The following is an 8,636-nucleotide window of genomic DNA, read 5'->3' on the forward strand; positions in this document are numbered from 1 at the left end:
AATGGAGTCTATAACAGATCCTTACTGATATCAGTAACTTGAATTTTTGCAACCGCGCTGGATTTTGATCACAAGTTTGCATCAACAAAATTTTCCATACTATCAGTGGAAAGAGGGAAATTATATTGTATGTTTAATCCATCATTTTTATAGTTTTGTAATGTTTTTAAAATGTGATTAATTTGGTATGCTCTCATACATGGCCTACTTTGCCAAATTATTAGAATTAAGATTCACCACACACATAGAACAAGTCTGAACTAAAAATTTAGTCATTAAAGTCATTAATAGAACAATACATTATTGTAGCTTTGTTTTTGTTTTTTGTGTCTTGTCATGTGAATTGTTCACCAGAATCGTTCACCACTGGACACCAAACGTTGGTGTGTAACACGCATTCTAACCACAGGCAAATATACCCTTGAAGAACTCCAGATCCTGTAAAGTGTATATAAATCAGATCTTTCAAGATCAGTTCAGTCTCACCATCAATAATGAAACCAATTATCAACAATCACTTCACTTATCAGCTTCACTCTTGCTACAAATACGTTTCTATCAGACATCAATGTTTGTCTGAAAACACCGTCTGGGCCACCCGCTCGTGGGGCGGGGTCTGGCACATTACACAGAAGCACAACAACAGCTTTCACAGAGTCCCAGTCCTTAATTAAAGTTGTTTGTTTTTCATCACATTTCATCATCATCTCTCCCTCTCTCTCTCTTTCTCTCTCTCTCTCTCTCCCTGCCAGTGACTGCATGGACATAGAGTGAGAGAGGAGAGATTATGAACCTTCAGGGAGCAGCTATCATTTCTCACAGGGTGTCACAGAGGATTTCATTGTTAACACAAGTAATTGCCTGCTCTCAGGCGAACGTCTGCAAAGTTTTAATCTTACCAAACAAAGTCTGCACCTTAATACCTGATACCATTTTGTTTTTCCTTCAGACCGCACTCCCCTTCAGAAACACAGTCGAATGTGGAGGAACGGGTTTATATTTCACATAGTCTTATTTGGAGTGGCTGAGGACATGTGTTTTCAGTTACAGCCACTTTTAGATGCAATTTGTTTTAATGCTGTAAGTTCAGGATTCCTTTTGTCTAATAATTGTAATTGAACTAATTACAGTCTTAAATTTCTGTGAACAACTTACAACAGTGTATTTTTACCACATCTTGAAGCAATAAAGTATGACAGGGACAAAAAAAAAATGTTTTTCCAATAATCTTCCAGAAATGAGACAGCGTTGTCTAGGCTGTGTTTGTACAAGGTATGGCACAGAATTGTTTGAGTTGACTTTTTGACCTCTCCACCCATAATTTGAATGACTGAGGTCTTACTTCTTACTTTTTTTTTAACATGACAGGGCACCTAGCTTTCTCAGCCCTGGAGAAACAAGTTCTCACCGGCTTGTAATCCATCCGAACAGTGTTTTACTGGAATTCTGTTGCAGTAGGTGGGTGTGCAAGCACTTTGCCTTTCCCATAGCAACGATAGCCTCTGAGCCAGTGATGGAAATCTTATCAACACTGAGAGAGTGTACTTTTCAAACAACTGTCTACAGTAATGATGTGTTAAAGAGAGAATTCAGTGAGGCCCAGTTGCTCTACAGGCACCAAACTCCTAATGGTTTACTCGTAAAGTAAAAAATATGAGTCAAAATGATACCTAACCCCAAATATTTCTTTCTTTCCCTCAGGCATGCATTTGTAATACGGGAATAATTTGACAGCTAAAATAACAAATAGCTGTAAAGTACCTGAAATATATTGTACTCTAATTGCCCCTTTCCCCTACAGCAATCAATACACGTCCCATCAAAAAATACAACCACGGATAGTTTCCTCCTCAGTGAAACATTTGATGCCCCTGTTTATAAAATCAGAAGATTGAGATCATTTAGCACTATATTTCTCTTCTATTTAGGTTTCTGAATAGAAAATTACCCTTATATTGATAACATTATGTATAAGGAGTGAATGTGAATGTTCTTATCATTTTATTTAAAGAACTGTTGACTTTATTCTAAGATACTGTAGCCTCATTTTTTCTAAATGTTGTTTTTTTTTTTAAAATATATTTAAATTGAAATTTATCCAAAAATCTTCTTAAAACATAACTCCTCTGTACTGCCTCATGTAAGGGTTATTGTTAAGCCAAACTTTTCAGATGGTATCAACTTTACAAAAGGTGACCCTGCAGTTAATTTCCATTTTCCCATATTGAGTTTCAGTATTGCACGATACTTCCTAATTAAGGCATGAGAGACTATGATCAGATTACATGCAATCTATAGAATAATACAATTTTTCTTTTTGTCTCAAGAGAAAATACTTAATATTTGACATTCCTGTAGCATATCTGTATCCTTGAGCACTCCTCTGGGCAGGAAGGAGACATGATCCTCCAAAAACAAACCAGAATGAGCATGAAGTCTGTTAAAGAAGGTACTATGATTCTGCTGATATTATGCAGAATAATGACTATTTATTTACATCAAATAATACAACTACACTTGTTAAAAACAAACAAATAAAAACATAGAAACAAACAAACCATATGAAATACGGAGGGGAAATGCCTCTCAAGTTTCCAGGATCTTCAAAAGGTACTTTTAACAAGTGCAAAACCAGATGTGGTTGAGTAAACTCTGAGTAAACATTTGAGTTAAAAACTAAATTTAGATTAGTTCAATCTCATACACTCATAGAGTCTCTGGCTCAGCGAAGTGAAAAGTAAATATGAAATTATTAATATGGATTATTTTTGGCATAATTTCGCTACAACAGTACTATTTTGAAGTTGCACACACTTAAACTCAGTCAAGATGTACTGTTTAGGGTTAGAGGTAAATAAATGTGACATTTTGGATAGTGTCTGCTGAGGTCATAAAAGCCCCAAACAGCTTCTTTTTTTTTTTTTTACTCCCCACAAGAGCCCATTATCCTTTGGCATAACATAGCTACGATGCTAAGGAAAATTAAAGCGTGATGTTCTGCTTCAGAAGATAGTTCATGTTCCATTCTTCCACTTTACAGTTGCTCAAGCACTTAAAGACAAGACGGAACTTTTTATCATATTTACTCATTTAGAATATGTTCTAAAGATTCCGTTTGACCTGAACCTAAGGACTGGAAGCATCCCAGTAAAAAGGTATTATGGCTCTTTTCATCTCATTTTGACTGAATGGTTACCAGTGAGTGATGACAGGACTAATATTAACCCAAATAGATGGGCAGGGCTGGCTTGAATCCCAGCAATTACTGTGTTATTATCAGACATCTAGAGAAGATAGGAAGTTATTGCTGTAATCGCTTGATTGGTGTAAGTGCATCTTAACCCAAGGCTGTTTTCCACTGCAGTCCTGACTGTGAGGTCCACCAATACAGAGGTCAACCATGAGCTAATGTTAGAGTCATATATGTGGTATGGAAGAGGAAATAACATTTCACATTCTGCACACTGTGGACTGAATATTAGTCCAGCGGTGGAGAGCTCGCTCAATTTGGTTTAACTAAAAAACCTTCCACCGAGTCTAATGGTCCAAAATAGCTGAAACTAAACATTGGGAGGATTTAGAATTTTATGGCCAGATCCAACCAACTCACTGTAATATTGCCCTCTTCATCTAGAAGCAGACAATGTGAAATTACAGAGGAATGACCATAAGAGCATTTCTCAAATTTCCCATTAATATTATAGCCTTGTCAGAAATTTGTTTTTTAACATTTTTATAGCTGTATTTTTCTTTGGATTCTCTAGCATTCGTGCATCATCAACAGCAATTCACAAATAATGAAGCCTTTTTTTTTTTCAGAAACAAAAGCAGCCTACACTGCACCTTTTCACTTTCAAGCATCCTTGTGAGGGAGGTGTAATGATGAAAACTGTACAAGAAGTTCAATTTTTGCACATTAAAAGCATCTTACTTTCTGCACAGCCACAGTCTCTATATGATACCAGTTCATTCCAGTGGCATTAAATAATTAGCTTCCTCTCTCATTAGTATTTTAATCTCAACCTATCGACCCATACAGAAATCACTCTGTGGACAAAGGCTCTGTTTTGGTTGGTTTTTTTGGTTATGTTTATAACTCCTTTTTTTCTTTTTACATCATTAAAGACTCTAAATGCATGCAGAATGGCAGATAACAGGGTTTGTATTCCAAGGCCATCTCCCAAAGAGCTTATTTTTCTCCCTAAAAGCTATGCGAAGGAGCTTTGGACATGAGCTTGCATGAATTGGTCAAAATCGGGAGTTCGAGAGCCATGAAATATCAGCAGTGGGTGTATAAACCTGCAAACAAATGGTGTGATTAAAGCAGGACAGTTCAGCTTGGCTCTGTAAATCAGCGTCTCACTGACAGAGTGCCCAAGTCCTGTGAAAGAAATGATGCATTCTTCTACGTGCATTTGCAGTAAGCCATGTTTATAGGAGCTGAGCTTAACAAAAACAACTACAACAACAACAACAACAAAAAAAAAATTAATTCACACAAGGAAAATGTGGCTGAATGCCAGCAGACTCACCAGATGAAAGACTAAATCGATTGAACATGGTGTTCACTGTCTTCTGGTCTCCGTGTTGTACAAATCACCACCAGAATTTCACATGCACAAATTCAGAACACACTGTGGCGGGGTACAGGAAATGAAATGCAGGAGATAAATGGACAAAGCTAATGCTTTGCAGTACTGTAATGGAACTGATCATTAATGTTATGTTACCTATTGCGCAAAAGCAAATATTTTCACATCACAGTCAAACATAAAAAGATATTTGTTTTGATCTTTGTTTCATATTCGCAACAACGGACATCTGTGTGTGGTATTCAAACTATGTTTTAAACAGAGTCAAGATTTTATTAACCCGGTAGATTATTGACTTAGGAGCACTCCATTATTAAAATACTTTAATCTCTTATTAACTGCTCATGCAATATTTTCTAATTATCTTAAATGCTAATTATATCATTACATCCTATTATATCCTTCTTACCCTTTCAACTTTAGTTTTCCAAACTCCTATGCAGACTCATGATAGAAAACAAGTCATCAATGTTGATGAAGCACATGCATTGCTCGAACTCTTGCGAGGTCCACCACCCCACTACCAGTGTGGCATGAGGAGACAAGAGTATCAGGGGGGACCACCAGAGCCGGTCACTCTCAGTAACCGTCTCTTACTGATGATGCCTTTGTGACGCACACAGGACTTGACAAAGTTCAGGGTATGACAGTCAGAAACAGAAGTGTTCAGACAGAGAACACTGACAACCAGATCTAACCGAGAAAAACGTCAGGTAAAAGAAAGTCGAACTGAACGGCTTTTTTTTTTTTTTCCAAATCTACACTGTGACACAGGAGCCGAGGAAACTTGCCTGAGGTTATTTCACCGCCTTTTCACTGCGCTTTGTGGGAAAAAAAAAATGACAGGTAAAAACTAAAAAAAAAAAACCATACATCATAAATTGTACCACGTTACTTCTTTGCCTCAATCAGTCTGTGCACGTCCCTCATTGCTCAGCTTATTCACTAGCTCTCAACAATAAATCCAATTAATCATTCATTTGCATAAGTCATTACGCTTGTCACAGCAAAAGAGATCATAAATCCAAGAGAATCCGCATCTGTGGAAGTTTTTTTTTTTTGGCGCTCAACAATTTGTACGGTTTTTGTTTTTGTCTAACGAGGACCGACGGTGCTTAGAACGTAAATATCACAAGGACAATGGACTGATGTTTGCTGAGTTTGGGTTTTCACCATTGTTTATGTTGATTTACTTTTTAGGCTTTTAGTGTGAGTAGAGGAGGCACGTTTGTTTACACGGTTCAAAGTCCTTTATCTAAATCGCCTGTCATAACACAGAAATAGTGATATATGTGATCTCTCTCTCTCTCTCTCTCTCTCTCTCTCTTTCTCTCTCTCTTCCCTGTTAGAAAGCCAATGCTATCTTAAAATGCTGTTTTGTTTGAGTTTGTAATTGAGAGTGGAGTTGTTGGATTTTTTTGAAAAGGAAAAAATCTAGCATGCATAGAGACTTAAAGACCACCCCACCCCTGCACCACCCCCCCCCCCCCCCCCCCCCCCCCCAACCCCTCCACCACCATCACCAAATTTGTCTTGGGGGGAATTCTTACCATGGTAATACAGTCTTACTCATGTTACTTCCTTGGTACCGTTTCAGCATGAATGCAGTCCTACTTTTAGACTTTGCGCTCTTGAGAACATAAAAATCGATAGAAAATAGGGTTGCTGTATTAGTAACATGGCATCTGCCCCAGGCAGCGTATCTGACAAACCTGGAATCCATCTTAAGCTTTTCCAAAGAGAAAAAAAAAAAGCATGAGAGAAGTCAGCGATTAGACAAATATGCTGATAGGATTTGAAAACACCAACTCATAAGGGTAAAGTTGTGGCATACAGAACCAAAAGACATCAAGTTCAGAGCTGTAGAATCACCTGAGGTTTTTGGTTCATTTGTTTGCTTGTTTTATCATCACGTCAGCATCGATTTCCAAATGTGTAATTTTGTTGGTAAGCAAGACCGGAGCTAGGGTGCAGAAAATGGAAAAAAAAGCTTTTGCAAACTGCAGGTTTTGTATTAATGTTGACAGATTTAGCATGTTAGTTTCACATATTTTGCTTTCCAGAGAAGGTTATCTGTGTTCCTCGTCTCGGATGAAAGTTAGTTATTTGCATAATTAAGAATGAGGATAAACAACTAAAAACTACAGCTTTATTGGAGCGGAAGAAATGATGAAAGATACTCTCTGTGGTGAAATTAGTGAAAAAAAAACCCCAACTGCAATAATGAGAACACAGAAGATTAAAAGTAATGAAAAAAAAATAGGGCTTAAACTGAGCTCACAACACAGTGTGCGCACACACACACACACACACACATAACAAGTACACATCAGAGACATACAATGTGCACTAGTGACAAATCATTTCAGAAAGGTCGGAGAAGAGAGAAAAATCATTCTGAGATATTCATTTGAGTAATCAGCGAAAGCTGAGTAATTAAGTTTTACGAACCTCTTACCAGATGGAACGATATCTAGACGCTACATTAAAAGCAAAATGCACGCACAGCATTGGAAAGTGCAAGCGATCTATTCAACTTTATATCAGACAAAACACTTATCTGTTCTGTTTTTTTTTTAAGTTTGAAGTATGTCTCCATCTCCAGTTTAGTTTCGAGGAGGAATTTTATTTGGTGACATGTGTTCATTTACTGCCTGCTTGTTTTAACGCTATATACAGATCACAGACAGTGTCAGCAGTGCTCTGACTTCCAGCAGCAGTAGCATATGCCTCATTTTTGCTCAAAAGCTTTATAAGGTTTACAGGATTTTGTTGAGACTTGCTGAATATACAGTCTGAGTCTTACAAATACTGCAGGAATGATGAGAATCGGGGTGTAGAGGTAGAGAGTCTGCTGACGTGGGTTTGTCACTGCAGTAAAAAAAAAAAAAAGATGAAACCCTTACCCAAAAACCTGACTGTATACGCCACAACTTTCTAGAAGCAAAAAAAAAAAAATCCTTTTGCTACATACCTTCGTGTAGAGCTTCAGAGCCCTGTTAGTGGATCATTACCCTCTTTCTCATTAGATGAAAGATCAATTAGCTTTGTACTGGAGGCTTTTTGTAATTGTAAAGACTCATTTGCTCCCTCAGCCATCTTCTTCACCTTGGAGCACTCCAGATGGATCGCTTTTTAGGTCTGTGCGCAGGACGTATAGGCACATGTATTCTTTCCTGCCATAATTGTGTTGGACTACATCATATCACTGCAGTCATATTGTTAGCGTGATGAATGAATGTAGTACTTTTTTACAGTTTCCTTTCTAAATTCAGATATGGGATTTAGATTTGGGGGGGGGGGGGGGGGGGGTTATGCAGGAATGTAACATCTCCTGCCTGCCTGTCTTATCTGTATACTCATTCCATGGGGTACAATGTCACTGTTCAAAGTCATATGGCTTAGCCCTGCAACAAATACACACTCAGTCATCAGAGGTTCTGAAGCTATGTCTGTTACAAATTTAAGAAATGCTCATCTTGGCATCAGCCACCTCCTGTGAAATTTCATAAATTCACAATGGGATTAAATAAGAAAACGGACAAGTACGGGAGTGCTCTTCAGGAAAGTAACATAAATCCGTGTTTCCCAAATCGACTCCGGGGAACTCACGGCTCTGAATGCTGTAGGTCTCTCCTGCATCCTGTTCCAAGACACCTAATTCAGCTAATTAAGCACTACATAATTACTTCATGAGTAAAATCCCTCTCCTCCGCCCGGGCGCCATTAGAGCGAGGGAAAAAACCTAAAACGTGTGGTGTCATGTGTCCCCAGGACGAGGTTTGGGAAACTCTGCAATAGATCCTTTGTGTAGATCGGATGATAGCCCGCGTGGTAAGAGGTTGAAAGCACTGCCACTGCCTCACTCTGTGGTTTAGCCCAGAACTGTAATCAATAACGCAATCCCCCCCAAGATAAATTTGTACTTTCAATGGGGGAGGGAAAGTGGAACATGAAGTCCACCAAAACATTGTCTTCCAGCATTGACTTCTTTACCTCTAACCTTATAGTGACCGCTGTGTGGAAGTTTACAATGTAATTCTC

The sequence above is a fragment of the Chanos chanos genome, chromosome 3 (genome assembly GCF_902362185.1).
Source record: "Chanos chanos chromosome 3, fChaCha1.1, whole genome shotgun sequence".
NCBI classification, from domain to species: domain Eukaryota; kingdom Metazoa; phylum Chordata; class Actinopteri; order Gonorynchiformes; family Chanidae; genus Chanos; species Chanos chanos.